The sequence below is a fragment of the Notamacropus eugenii genome, chromosome 4, assembly GCF_028372415.1.
Source record: "Notamacropus eugenii isolate mMacEug1 chromosome 4, mMacEug1.pri_v2, whole genome shotgun sequence".
In the NCBI taxonomy this organism is placed as follows: Eukaryota; Metazoa; Chordata; class Mammalia; order Diprotodontia; family Macropodidae; genus Notamacropus; species Notamacropus eugenii.
This window is the reverse complement of record NC_092875.1, coordinates 52,947,464-52,961,629: the sequence shown is the minus strand read 5'-3', so window position 1 is coordinate 52,961,629 and position 14,166 is coordinate 52,947,464.

Below are 14,166 nucleotides of genomic sequence, written 5' to 3'. Positions count from 1 at the left end.
TGGCAGGCAGTGGAGAGGAAATCCTTCTCAAAGTTTCAAACCAGAAAAGAGGGCTTGTGGTCACTTACAGACCAAAGCACAGACAAGGAGAAGAGTAAACACCTCTCCTTTGATCATACAACCTTGAAAGAATTGAGAGTTTACAGGTCTGTAAAAATACCTCTGAAAACAGTTGCACAAATCCCTGAAGACTGGAACAGTACACCCTCCACACTGGAAGAACCAGAGGGTAAAAGAGAAATGGAAAGAATACACTGACCATCTCCATAAAGACATCCCCAAAGGAAAACTCCTAGGAACATTGTAACCAAATTCCAGAGTTCCTAGGTCAAGGAGAAAATATTACAAGCAGCCAGAAAGAAACATTTCAATTATTGTGGAAACACAATCATGTTAGCACAAGATTTAGCAGCTTATACATTAATGAATCAGATGACTTGGAATATAATATTTTGGAGGTCAAAGGAACTAGGATTAAGACCAAGAATCACCTCCCCAGCAAAACTGAGTGTAATCCTTTAGGGGAAAAAATGAATCTTCAATGAAACAGAAGACTTTCAAGTGTTCTTAATTAAAAGACCAGAACTGAATAGAAAATTTGACTTTCAAATACAAGACTCAAGAGAAGCACGAAAAGGTAAATAGAAAAGAGAAATTATAAGGGACTTATTAAAGTTGAACTGTTTACATTCCTACATGGAAAGATGATATTTATAACTCATGAGAACTTTCTCAGTATTAGGGTAGTTGGAAGGAACATATATATATATGTTCATTGACAGAGGGGCACAGGGTGAGTTGAGTATGAAGAGATGATATCTACCAAGTAAAACTAAGGAGTGAGAGAGAAATATACTGGAAAAAGGAGAAAGGGAGAGGTAGAATGGGGGTGAATTATCTCACATAAAAGAGGCAAGAAAAAGTTGTTATAGTGGAGAGGAAGAGTGGCGAGGTGAGAGGGAATGAATGAACTTTACTGTCATCAGATTTGACTTAAGGAGGGAATAACATACACACTCCATTGGATATGAAAATCTTACCCTACAGGAAAGTAGGGGGGAAGGGGATAAGAGAGGGAAAATGGGGGTAGGGATTAACCAGAAGCAAACACTTTTGAGGAGGGACAGGGTCAAAAGAGAGAATAAAATAAACAGGGAGTGGGAAAGGATGGAGGAGAATATAGTTAGTCTTTCACAACATGACTGTTATGGAAAGGTTTATAACCTACATCAAATTGCTTGCCTTTCATGAGGGTGACTGGGGCGAGAGGAAGGGATCAAATGAGAAACTCAAGTTTTAAAAATGAATGTTAAAAATTGTTTTTACCCGCACCTGAGAAATAAGATATATAGGCAATGAGGTACAGAAATCTGTCTTGCCCTACAGGAAAATAGAAGTGAAGGGGATAAGAGAACAGAGAGGTGATAGAAGTGAGGGTAGACTAGGGGAAATGGTAATCAAAGTGCACACAGTCTTCAGGTAGAGGGAGGGGAGAGATGGGGAGAAAATTTTGAACTCAAAATATTGTGGCAGTGAATGTTGGAAACTAAAAATAAATTTCAAAAAATCTATACCAAAAAGGCTATTCTCCACTCAGTCTTACTGGAGTTGAAAAATAGTGGGGTTACATTAAGAATTCCACCTAGAAAAGATGACCTGGGAAGGATGAATATTTGGACAAAGTCTTGAGAACTCCTGAGAGGCTGATCTTTGAATGAGCAAACAAAAAGAGGATCTTTGGATCCCATATATAAAATTGGTTATTAATATAATAGGAAAACAATCATTAAAAATTTCCTTTTCAATTTATTCTATATATAGTAAACTTTGTGATTACAGCTTGCTAAATATTTAGATTTGTGAATGCATTAGAAAGTATCTTAAGGAATAGGACTTCCAATTTTCAAATTATATCATAAAGCAGTAGTCATCAAAACTACTTGGATTGGTTAATAAATAGAAAGGTAGATAAATGGAGACAATATAGATCAAAGGCAGAGAAGAGAAAATCAGAAACAATAGAATTCAGTAACCAAGTATTTGAAAAACTAGAAAACACAAATTACTTAGTAAATAACTCCTTATTAGATTAAAAAAATTACTTGGAAAATTAGAAAGCATCAGGACAAAATTAAGTTCAGGCCAGCATCTCACATCATATCTCATAATACATTCTAAATGGATATATGATCTTCTTATTAAAGATCCTTACTTTCACAGTGATCAGTAGGAGATATAGTCTTAACAAAATGTGGGGTAGACACAATTACAAAAAATAATACTGATGGTTTTAATTACCTGAAACTGAAAAGCTTCTACACAAGCAAAATCAAGAGAGGATAAGAAAGGAGGATAAGAAATTATTATACTTGTATTATTTATATGAATATATTATATTTATATTATTTTATATATTTACAATTTATATGTAATAAATATATTTATAAATATAATTTACATTCATAATATAATGTTATATCATAAAATATAATTATATGAAAACATAACATGTTAATAATTATAATATATAATATATAAATGTATATTATATGTAATATAATATATTTATAATAAATATATAATATAAATATAATAATAAATTTATAATATATTTTATTTACATTATATTTTTTATATTATTATATTTATAAGAGAGAAAAATGACACAGTGAAATTAGCAGAACCAAGAAAACATGCCCAATGATCACAGCAATGTCAATAAGGAAACAACAATAAAAAAAAATTGAATGATGAAAATTACAAAGAATAAGCAGAGAAGAGATATGACAAATCCTCTTCCCCCCACCTCTTTGTCTAGGTTGGAGGTCCATGAGTGTAGTACATTGCACATACATTGCATCATTTTTGTTGATTTTTAAAATATCTTTTCCTCTTTTCTTTTTTATTATTTGTTATATGGAATGCCTCTCTGGGATGAAGAGAAGGTATAGTAGAAGGGGACAAGAGGGAAAAAATAATGGGAAAATTTTTGGTGTTGTAAAAAAAAAGACTTAAAGAAAGGAAAGTGATCTGAGAGAGGAGATGCCACTGCAAGATGGCAGATTTCATATTTTAATATCATGAGCAATATTCCACTCTATACCCTAGACTGCATTCAAATATGACTCATTAAGGGTTAATCAAAGCTGTTTTTCACCACAGCTATGGAGAGATCTTGGACTTAGGTGTTGGTAGGCTGAGCAACTTCCTACAGCCAGGTGAGATAATGTAACATTTTAGAAAAGGATGATTTAGAGAATGTAACAGAAAGAGAACTTTGCGAGGCTTGGACTAGTATCTCGAGTAGAGTGCAACCTGATGGTATATTCAGATATTGCACCCAGCTAATGAATTTTTCTTGCTGAATAATTAACACAGTGACATGCTGTCTTTCTGGAGCCTCAAGCTACACAATCAAAGATCGTTGACACAGATGATACATATAATATATATTATGCATATACATATGCAGTCATGCAAAGCATTTCCTTGTTAGTTATGTTGCAAAAGAAAACACTAATCAAATAACCTAAGAATAACAAAGAAAGTTTGAAAAGCAGGCTTCTACCTGCATCCAGAGTCCATTAGTTCTTTCTTTAGAGGCAGATGGCATTTTTCATCCTAAGGCCTTTGGAATTGTTTTGGACCATAGTATTGCTGAGAATACCTAAGTCACTTAAAATCGACCATCATAAAATATTTCTGTTACCATATACAATGTTGTCCTAGTTCTTTGCATTACTTTATGTGACCGGGTCTTCCCAGGTTTTTCTGAAAGAATCCTGCTCATAATTTCTTATAGCACAATAGTATTCCATCACAATCATATAACACAATTTTCTGAGCTATTTCCCTATTGATGGGCATTCCCTCAATTTTCAATTCTTTGCTACCATAAAAATAAATATTTTTGTACATATAAGCCTTTTTTCTTTTTAAAAGCTCTTTGACATATAAACCTAGTAATGGTATTTTTGGATCAAAGGGTATGCACAGTGTTATAGTCCTTTGGGCATAGTTTCAAATTGTTCTCTGGAAAAGATGAATCAGTTTTCAACTCCACCAAAAGTGCATTAGTGTCTAAATTTTCCCACATTCCCTGCAACCTTTATCATTTCCTTTTTCTGTCATATTAGCCAATATGATCATTTTGTGCATGTGTTCATTCTTCGTTGTCGAAGAAGACCATACCATCAGAGAAATAATGATGTGACTTGCACTTGACTGTTTTTTTTTTTTTTTGAGAGAGGGAGGGCTGTGCAGGTCACCAGCCTCACTTCTCCTCCAGAGCCATCTGAATCCAGTGACCAGATATTCATCAGGATGACTGGAGATGACCCAGGATGAGGCAATTGGGGTCAAGTGACTTGCCCAAGGTCACCCAGCTAGTGAGTGTCAGGTGTCTGAGGTGAGATTTGAACTCAGGTCCTCCTGACTCCTGCACTGGTGCTCTATCCACTGCACAAATTAGTTGCCCCTATCCCATATGATAGGTGTGAGGTGGTACCTCAGAGTTGTTTTAATTTTCATTTCTCTAATCAATAGTTCTTTAGAACATTTTTTCATATGATTACAGAGAGCTTAGGTTTGTTCATCTAAAACTGCCCATTCATATCCTTTGATCATTTATCAATTGGGAAATGATTAATAGTCTAATAAATTTGACCCAGTTCTCTATATAGTTGATAACTGAGACCTTACTGGACAGATTTGTTATAAAAATTTCTCAGTTTTCTGCTTTCCTTCTACTTGGCTGCATTTATTCCATTTATACAAAACCATTTAAATTTGATTTACTTAAAATTATTCATTTTACATCTTGTAAATGTTCTCTATCTCTTTGGTCATAAATAAAATGAATGGGAGAAAGCATGAGTAAAACTAAACAAAACCACGCAACAAAAGAGTAAATAGTCTGCTTCATTCTCCATTCTGACTCCATAGGTCTTTCTCTGGATGTGGATGACATCTTGCATCATGAGTGCTTTGGAAATGTTTTAGGTCCTCTCATTGGTGTGAAGAACCAAGTCTATCAAAAACTGTCCTCACACACTGTGGCTGTTACTGTGTATAATGTTCTCCTGGTTCTGTTCATTTCATTCAGCATCACTTCATATACATCTATCCAGGTTTTTCTGAAGTCCTTCTGTTCGTCATTTCTTATAGCACAATAGTATTCCATTACATTCATATACCACAACTTGCTCAGCCATTCCCCAGTTGATGGGCATTCCCTCAATTTCCAGTCCTTGGACTCCACAAAAAGAGCTGCTATAAATATTTTTGTACATGTGGGGCCCTTTCCCTTTCTTACGATCTCTTTGGGATACTAAACTAGAAGCAGTATTGCTAGGTCAAAGGGTATGTACATTTTCATAGTAGATTGGCTATAAGTATGATTGCGCTATGTTTCTGTACCCTGTCATTTCTGTAGCAGTTCTAGTCAAGAGAAGAGCTCCCAATGGGTTTAGACTTTTTGTCATATGTGTGGTCTCTTCATTGAAAACATTTGTTTTAGCACCCACATTTGGGTCAGACAGTCTTTGTACAACTGGCAGTCAGCTTCTTTTGCTCATTATTCACTCAGGTGAGTGTCGATCATTTCTCATTACCTGTTCACTGGAAAATTCACCTAACCCACCTACAAGAAATACGGGGTTATGATGAATAATCTTTTGAGGGATCTCTTCATTCTGTTATGCTATTTTGTAAACAAGCAAGTTGCCTATTCTCTTAACAACTTTGTTAGCTTTTCATCAGTTAACTAGTTTGTGAATCCCTTAAACATCAAGGTTTTCAACAGAGCCCTGATTCTTTGTTGAAGGTCTCAATGATCTACTCTAACATCATATCACTGATTTTTTGTCCTAGATCTTCTGAGCTAAAGCCGTGGCTTTTCTGAATATTTTTCAGCGGAGAAATGTGTTGATTGTGAATATTTGTATCACCTCCCTCGCCTAAAACTTTGAGATGTAAGGCAATAGATATACCTCTTACCCGTATCTTTCCATTCTTTTTACATATCATCACTATTGATGACTCATAAGGAGAGCTGCTAGATTCTATCATGATGTTATTAACAAAATTTTCTTTGAGATAGTTTCTGATATCTTCCATCACAGGTAAAGGAATCCCCTAGATATTTTTTTCTGAATGGTTGTGAGTGAGTTGAATTCTGTGAGTTGAGTCCTGAACCCATCTTATATCCCATTCATGCAATAACAAAAACCTTTCCTCTTCTTGAGTTTCTATTTCTACCAGCCCTTCTGATAGTAGAGCTTCAACAAAGTCAAATACCTCAGGATCGAGTCCAGAAGTCAAAAAATCAGTGCATCTATCATATTCATTGGCTCTTGTTATTGTCCTTTTAAAACCTTGGCACAATCTGCATAAATGGTCAAAGTTTATAGGTACTGAGTCACAGCTGGTTTATTGTGGTATGATTTCAATAAAGGCTGAAATTAATTCCGATCAATTAGTGCTGACACTCCAGTGAGTGTCGGAGTTTCTAGATGTAACAGAACTATAATGTCCATTGTCTTTTTGACACCATCTTTCTTTAGGGAATCTCAAATTCACTTTGATATAACCCAGGTACAGATAATCTTTTTTTAAAAATATATTTCTTTTATTTATTTTTAATGCTCTACAATCACTACCATAAAACTTAGATTTTTTCCCCCTCCCTCCCCCTACAACTCCCTCTCTCCCCAAGACAGCATACAATTGTATATAGGATCTACACATACGTTCCTATTGAATACATTTTCATTATTGTCATGATGTGTAGAAGAACTAAAATAAATGGGAGAAATCACATAAGAAACCAAAGCATAATACACATACACACACACATACACACACACACACACAAATGATCTGCTACATTTTGCGATTGAATTACATAGTTCTTTCTCTGAATGTGGAAGGCATTTTGCCTTAGAAGACCATTGGGATTTTTTTTTTAATGTCTTAGCATTGCTATGAAGATCCAAGTCTACCAGAAAAAACTCTCACACACTGTGGTTGTTGCTGTGCATGAAGTTCTCCTGGTTCTGCTCCTTTCGCTCAACATCAGATCATATAAGTCTTTCCAAGACTTTCTGAAGTCTTCTTGTTCATCATTTCCTATAGTGCAATACTATTCCATTACATTCATATACCTTAATTTGTTCAGCCATTCCCCAATCGATGGGCATCCCCTTGATTTCCAGTTTTTGGCCACCACAAAGAGTGCTGCTATAAATATTTTTGTACATGTGGGACCCTTTCCCATTTTTATGATCTCTTGGGGATACAGTCCTAGAAGCAATATTGCTGGGTCAAAGGGTATGCACATTTTTGCAGCCTTTTGGGCATAGTTCCAAACCACTCTCCAGAATGGTTGGATGAGCTCACAGCTCCACCCGCAATAAATTAGTGTTCCAACTCTCCCACATCCTCTCCAACATTTATCATTTTCCTGTTCCATCATGTTTGCCAGTCTAATAGGTGTGTGATGTGGTATCTCAGAGTTATTTTGATTTGCATCTCTGTAATCAAAAGTGATTTAGAACATTTTTTCATGTGATTACAGATATCTTTCATTTCTTCCTCTGAAAGTTGCCTGTTCATGTTCTTTGTCCATTTATCAATTAGGGGATGACTTGTGTTGTACATTTGACTCAGTTCTCTATATAGTCTAGAAATGAGGCCTTTATCCCCGAGATTAGCTATAAAATTTTTTCCCAATATACTACATCCCTCCGAATTTTGGTTGCATTGGGTTTGGTTGTGCAAAAACTTTTCAGTTTAATGTAATCAAAATTATCCATCTTGCACTTCGTAATATTTTCTATCTCTTCTTTAATCAAAAATTCTTCCCTTCTCCATAAATACAATAAATACACTATTCCTTGCTCAACCAATTTGTCCATAGTATCCATCTTTATATCTAGATCGTGTAAAGATGGATAAAGATGTCCATCTTTATACCCATTTGGATTTTATTCTTGTGTACAGTGTCAGGCATTGGTCTATGCCTAGTTTCCACCACACTTTTATCCAGTTTTCCCAGCAGTTTTTGCTGAACAGTGAGTTCTTATCCCAGAAGCTGGGGTCCTTGGGCTTATCAAACAATAGATTGCTATATTCGTTGTCTACTGTGTCTTGAGTATCTAGCCTATTCCACTTGTCTACCTTTCTGTTTCTTAGACAGTACCAAGTGGTTTTGATAATTGCTGCTTTATAATACAATTTGAGATCTGGTAGCACTGGGCCACCTTCCCTAGCATTTCTTTTCATATCGTCCCTTTGATTTTCTGAACCTTTTGTTCTTCCTGATGAATTTTGAGATTATTTTATCCAGCTCTAGAAAATAATTATCTGATAGTTTAATTGGTATGGCACTAAATAAGTAAATTATTTAGGTAGAATTGTCATTTTTATTATATTGGCTTCCCCTACATGTGAGCAACTGATGTTTTTCCACTTACTTAAATCTGACTTTATTTGTGCAAAAAGTGTCTTGTAATTTTGTTCATACAGTCCCTGGGTTTGTTTTGGGAGGTAAACTCCCAAATATTTTATAGTGTCTACCCTAGCATTAAATGGGATTTCTCTTTCTATCTCTTGCTGTTGGACTTTGTTATTAATATATAGGAATGCAGAAGATTTGTGTGGGTTTATTTTGTAACCTGCCAAAGTTGTTTATTATTTCAAGTAGTTTTTTACTTGAATCTCTGGGATTCACTAAGTATATCATCATATCATCTGCAAAGAGTGATAACTTAGTTTCTTCTTTGCCCATTCTTATTTCTTCAGTTTCTTTATCTTGTCTAATTGCTACAGCTAATATTTCTAGTACCATATTGAGTAATAGTGGTGATAATGGACATCCTTGCTTCACCCCTGATCTTATTGGAAATGCATCTAGTTTATTTCCATCGCATATAATGCTTGCTGAAGGTTTTAGGTACATGCTGCTTATTATTTTATGGAAAGTTCCCTTTATTCCTATGTTCTCCAGTGTTTTTAATAGGAATGGGTGTTGTATTTTGTTGAAAGCTTTTTCTGCTTCTATTGAGATAATCATGTGGTTTTTGTTAGTTTTGTTGTTGATATGATCAATAATGCTAATAGTTTTCCTAATATGGAACCAGCCCTGCATTCCTGGTATGAATCCTACCTGATCATTGTGTATTATTCTCGTGATAAGATGCTGTATTCGTTTTGCTAAAATCTTATTGAAAATTTTTGCATCTATATTCATTAGAGAAATTGGTCTATAATTTTCTTTCTCTGTTTTGTCTCTTCCTGGTTTAGGTATCAAAACCATATTTGTATCATAAAAAGAACTTGGGAGGACTTCTCAATTTTCAAAAATAGTCTATATAGTACTGGAATTAACTGTTCTTTAAATGTTTGATAGAATTCACTTGTAAATCCATCTGGCCCTGGAGATTTTTTCCTAGAGAATTCATTCAATTTCTTTTTCTGAGATGGGGTTGTTTAAGTTTTCAACTCCTTCTTCTGTTAATCTGGGCAATTTGTATTTTTTAAAATACTCATCTGTCTCATTTAGATTGTAGAATTTGTGGGCATAAAGTTGGGCAAAATAATTTCTAATTATTGTTTTAATTTCCTCCTCATTGGAGGTGAGTTCACCCCTTTCATTTTTGATATTAGCAATTTGATTTTCTTCTTTCTTTTTTTAATCAAATTGACCAAAGGTTTATCAATTTTATTAGTTTTTTCATAAAACCAACTATTGGTTTTATTTATTAATTCAATAGTTTTCTTAATTTCAGTTTCATTAATCTGTCCTTTGGTTTTCAGTATCTCTAATTTGGTATTTACTTGGGGATTTTCAATTTGTTCTTTTTCTAGCTTTTTCAGTTGCATGCCCAGGTCATTGATCTCCTCTTTCTCTATTTTATTTATATAGGCATTCAAAGATATAAAACTTCCCCTGAGAACTGCTTTTGCAGTATCCCATAAGATTTGGTAGGTTGTCTCATTATTGTCATTCTCTAGAATGAAGTTGTTGATTGTTTCTATGATTTCTTCTTTAACCCACTCCTTCTATAGGATTAGATTATTTAATTTCCAATTGATTTTTGGTTTATCTTTCCATGGCCTTTTATTACATATAATTTTTATTGCATTATGATCCGAGAAGGATGTATTGATTATCTCTGCCTTTCTGCACTGGATTGTGACTTTCCCATGTGGCACAGGTCTCTGACATTCACCTGGGACAATCAAGCCTTCCCAGTTGTATTACCCTAGGTGAATGCCCAGGAACTGAGCCATGTGAGAAAGTCAAGGGGTTTTTCCTTTTGGAGATCCAGATCCAAAAGAAATGGTCTTTTCCTTTTGGGATTCAGATCCCATCCCCATCAGGAGGAAGTACTCAAAACCTGGAAGGTAACAGCTTAATCAAGGCTGGTTTAGTTTCCCTTCTATATCATGTACATGACAGAAAAGCCAATTATGGATACTCAACACATTTCTAAACTGAAAAGTCATAAAAATTAGGTTAAGCAATAGAGTACACAAGAATTGGGAGGTTCTGCAGAAAGGGAGCCAGATAAAACCTTGACTCAACTGCCTCCTCAAAGAGTTGATTCTTATCAGTCTCCAGGGGTTAAGTCACTGGGAACCAAAGGACATGATGAGGTGACAGCTTTTCCCACATGACTGTTACTCTAGGGAGTCACATTCTCCATTTAAGTTCCCTGAACAAATACTTTTTCCCTCTCCTTCTCCTCCAATCCAAAAGAAAAACAAAAATGTGTGGTCATCCAAAACAAATCTCCACATTATCTATGTCAAAAAATATATATATATTTTATTCCGTATTTCAAGACTAGTATCTTTCTGTAGGAAGGTAGGTAGCACAGTTCATCATCAGTCTTCTGGAATCATGGCTAGTCATTGTTCTTGCCTTGCATATCTTTTCTTACTTCCTTCTATATCTATGATGTGGAAAGAAAAGAATTTCCTATCAGGCTATGTGGATAGAGGGACTTAGGAATTAAAGCCATATTTTGGGGGAAAAGAGATGAGAACTCAGAAATTCCAGTGGGATGAAGGTGCAATGGAAAAATTATTACCTATCCAACAACCCCAAAAGGGTCTAAAAACCAAAGTGGTGCTGTGAATCAGATTTAATAGTCATTGAGTAGGAACCTGTGTGAAAGGAGGATTCATCAGAATATCAAAGGGTGGCCATGTTCACAGGCCAAATTTTGATTTCCTCCCAAGGGCAAGTTATAGTGTATTTGAGGTTTTTTGTTCGTTTGTTTTTGGTTTTTTGGTAAACAGTATATTATTTTTTCAATTACATTTAAAGATAATTTTCAACATTCATTTTTATAAAATTATGAGTTTTAATTTTTTCCCCTTCCTCCTAAAGATGGCAAGCAATCTGATAATATATATGTACAATCATGGAAACATTTTTTCCACTTTAGTCATGTTGTGAAAAAAAGAAACAGAACAAAAAGGAAAAACCATGAGAAAGAAAGAAAGAAAAAAAAGGAAAAAAATAGTATGCTTCAATCTGCATTCAGATTCCATAGCTCTTTCTCTGGATGTGGATAGCATTTTCCATCACTAGTCTTTTAGAATTGTCTTACATCATTGCATTGCTGAGAAGAGCCAAGGCAATCACAAGTGATCATCACACAGTGTTGTTGTTACTGTGTACAATATTCTCCTGGTTCTGCTCACTTCACTCAGCATCATTTCATGTAAGACTTTACAGGTTTTTCTGAAATTCTGCTGTCATCACTTCTTATAGAACAATAGTATTCCATTGCAGTACAATAGTATTCATATACCACAACTTGTTCAGCTGTTCTCCAATTGATGGACATCTCAATTTCCAATTCTTTGTCACCACAAAAAGAGCAGTTATAAATATTTTTGAACACGTGTGTCCTTTTTCCTTTTTGATGATATCTTTGAGATATTCACCTGGTTCTGATATTGCTAGATCAAAGGGTATGTACAGTTCTAAAGCCCTTTGGATATAGTTCCAAATTGCTCTCCAGAATGGTTGGATCACTTCACAAATCCACCAACAATGCATTAGTGCTCTAGTTTTCCCCTATCTTCTCTAATATTTTTTATTTTCCTTTTCTGTCATATTAGTTAATCTGATAAGTTCGAGGTGGTACCTCAGAGATGTTTTAATTTGCATTTCTCTAATCAAGAGTTATTCAGAACATTTTTTTTCATTTGATTATAGATAGTTTTGATCTCTTCATCTGAAAGCTGCCTGTTCATATCCTTTGATCATTTATCAACTGAGGAATGATTTATATTCTTATAAATTTTATGCATATATACTCAAATATATTTAGGAAATGACCTTTATTTGAGACTCTTTTCCCCCATCTTTCTGCTTTCCTTCTAATCTTGGTTTCATTGGTTTTGTTTGTGTAAAATATTTTTAATTTAATGTAATCAAAATTATTCATTTTGCATTTCATAGCATTCTCTATCTCTTGTTTGGTCATTAATTCTTCTCTTCTCCATAGATCTGGAAGGTAAACTATTCCTTGCTCTCCTAATATGCTTATGACATCAACTTTTATTCTAAATCATGTATCCATTTTGGCCTTACCTTGGTATAGGGTGGGAGATGTTGGTCTATGCCTTGTTTCTGCCATTTTATTTTCCAGTTTTTCCCAGCAGTTTTTGTCAAATAATGAGTTCTTATCCCAGAAGCTGGAGTCTTTGTTTGTTTGTCAAACAGTAGATTAGTATAGACATTTACTACTGTATCTTGTGTAGCTAATCTATTCCACTCACCTACCACTATATTTCTTAGTCAGTAGACAATAGTTCTGGTGATTATTGTTTTGGTATGGCTAGGCAAACTACTTTTGCCTTTCCCCCCCATTAATTTCCTTGATATTCTTGACCTTTTGTTCTTCCAGGGGAATTTCATTGTTACCTATTCTAGTTCTATAAGGCAATTGTTTGGGGCAGTTTTTTGTGGCACTGAATAAGTAAATTAATTTAGGTAGAATTGCCATTTTTATTATATTAGCTTGGCCTACCCTTGAGCAATTGATATTTTTCCAATTTTTTAGATATGACTTTAGTTTTATGAAAAGGGTTTGATAATTGTGTTTTTATAGTTCCTGGGTTTGTCTTGGCAAGTAGACTCCCATTTTTCATTGTCTACACTTATTTTAAACAGAATTTTTCTTTCTGCCTCTTCTTGATGAACTTTATTGGTAATATATAGAAAAGCTGATGATTTATGTGAGTTTATTTTGTATTCTGCAACTTTCTTAAAGTTGTTAATTATTTCAAGTAGTTTGTTAGTTGATTCTATAGGCTTCTCTAAGTATACCATTATATCACTTGCAAAAAATAGTTTTATTTCTTCATTGCCTAGTCTAATTCCTTCAATTTCTTTTTATTCTCCTATTGTTAAAGTTAACATTTGGTAAAATATTAAACAATAGTGGCAATAATGGTCATCCTTATTTTACTCCTGATCTTATTGGGAAAGCTTCTACCTGATCTCGATTACAGAAAAGGCTTGCTATTGGTATTAGATAGATACTACTTATCATTTTAAGGAAAGCTTCATTTACTCTTAGACTCTCTAGTGTTTTTAATAGTAATGGGTGCTGAATTTCTCCAAAAGCTTTTTCTGTATCTTTTGAGAAAATAATATGATTTCTGTTGCCTTTGTTATTGATGTGGTCAATTATCTTAATTGTTTTCCTAATATTGAACCAGCCCTGCATTCCTGGTACAAATCTCCTCTGACTGTAGTGTATTATCCTTGTGAAAAATTGCTGTAATTTATTTGCTAATATTTTATTTAAAATTTTTGTATCAATATTCATTAGGGAGATTGGTCCGTAATTTTTATTCTCTGTTTTGACTCTTCCTGGTTTAGATATTAGCACCATATTTGTGTCGTGAAAGGAATTTAGTAGAATTTTTTTTTGGACAAAATTTTTTTAATTTTTTTGTTTTTTTCTTATTAAATACAAATTCATGTAGTCATGTTGAATAGAAGAATTAAAATGAATGGGAGAAACCATAAAACAAAACAAAGCATAACACAAAAGAAAATGGTCTGCTTCATTCTGTGATCCAGTTCCATAGTTCTTTCTCTGACTATGGAAGGCATTTTCATTTCCCAAAAGTTCA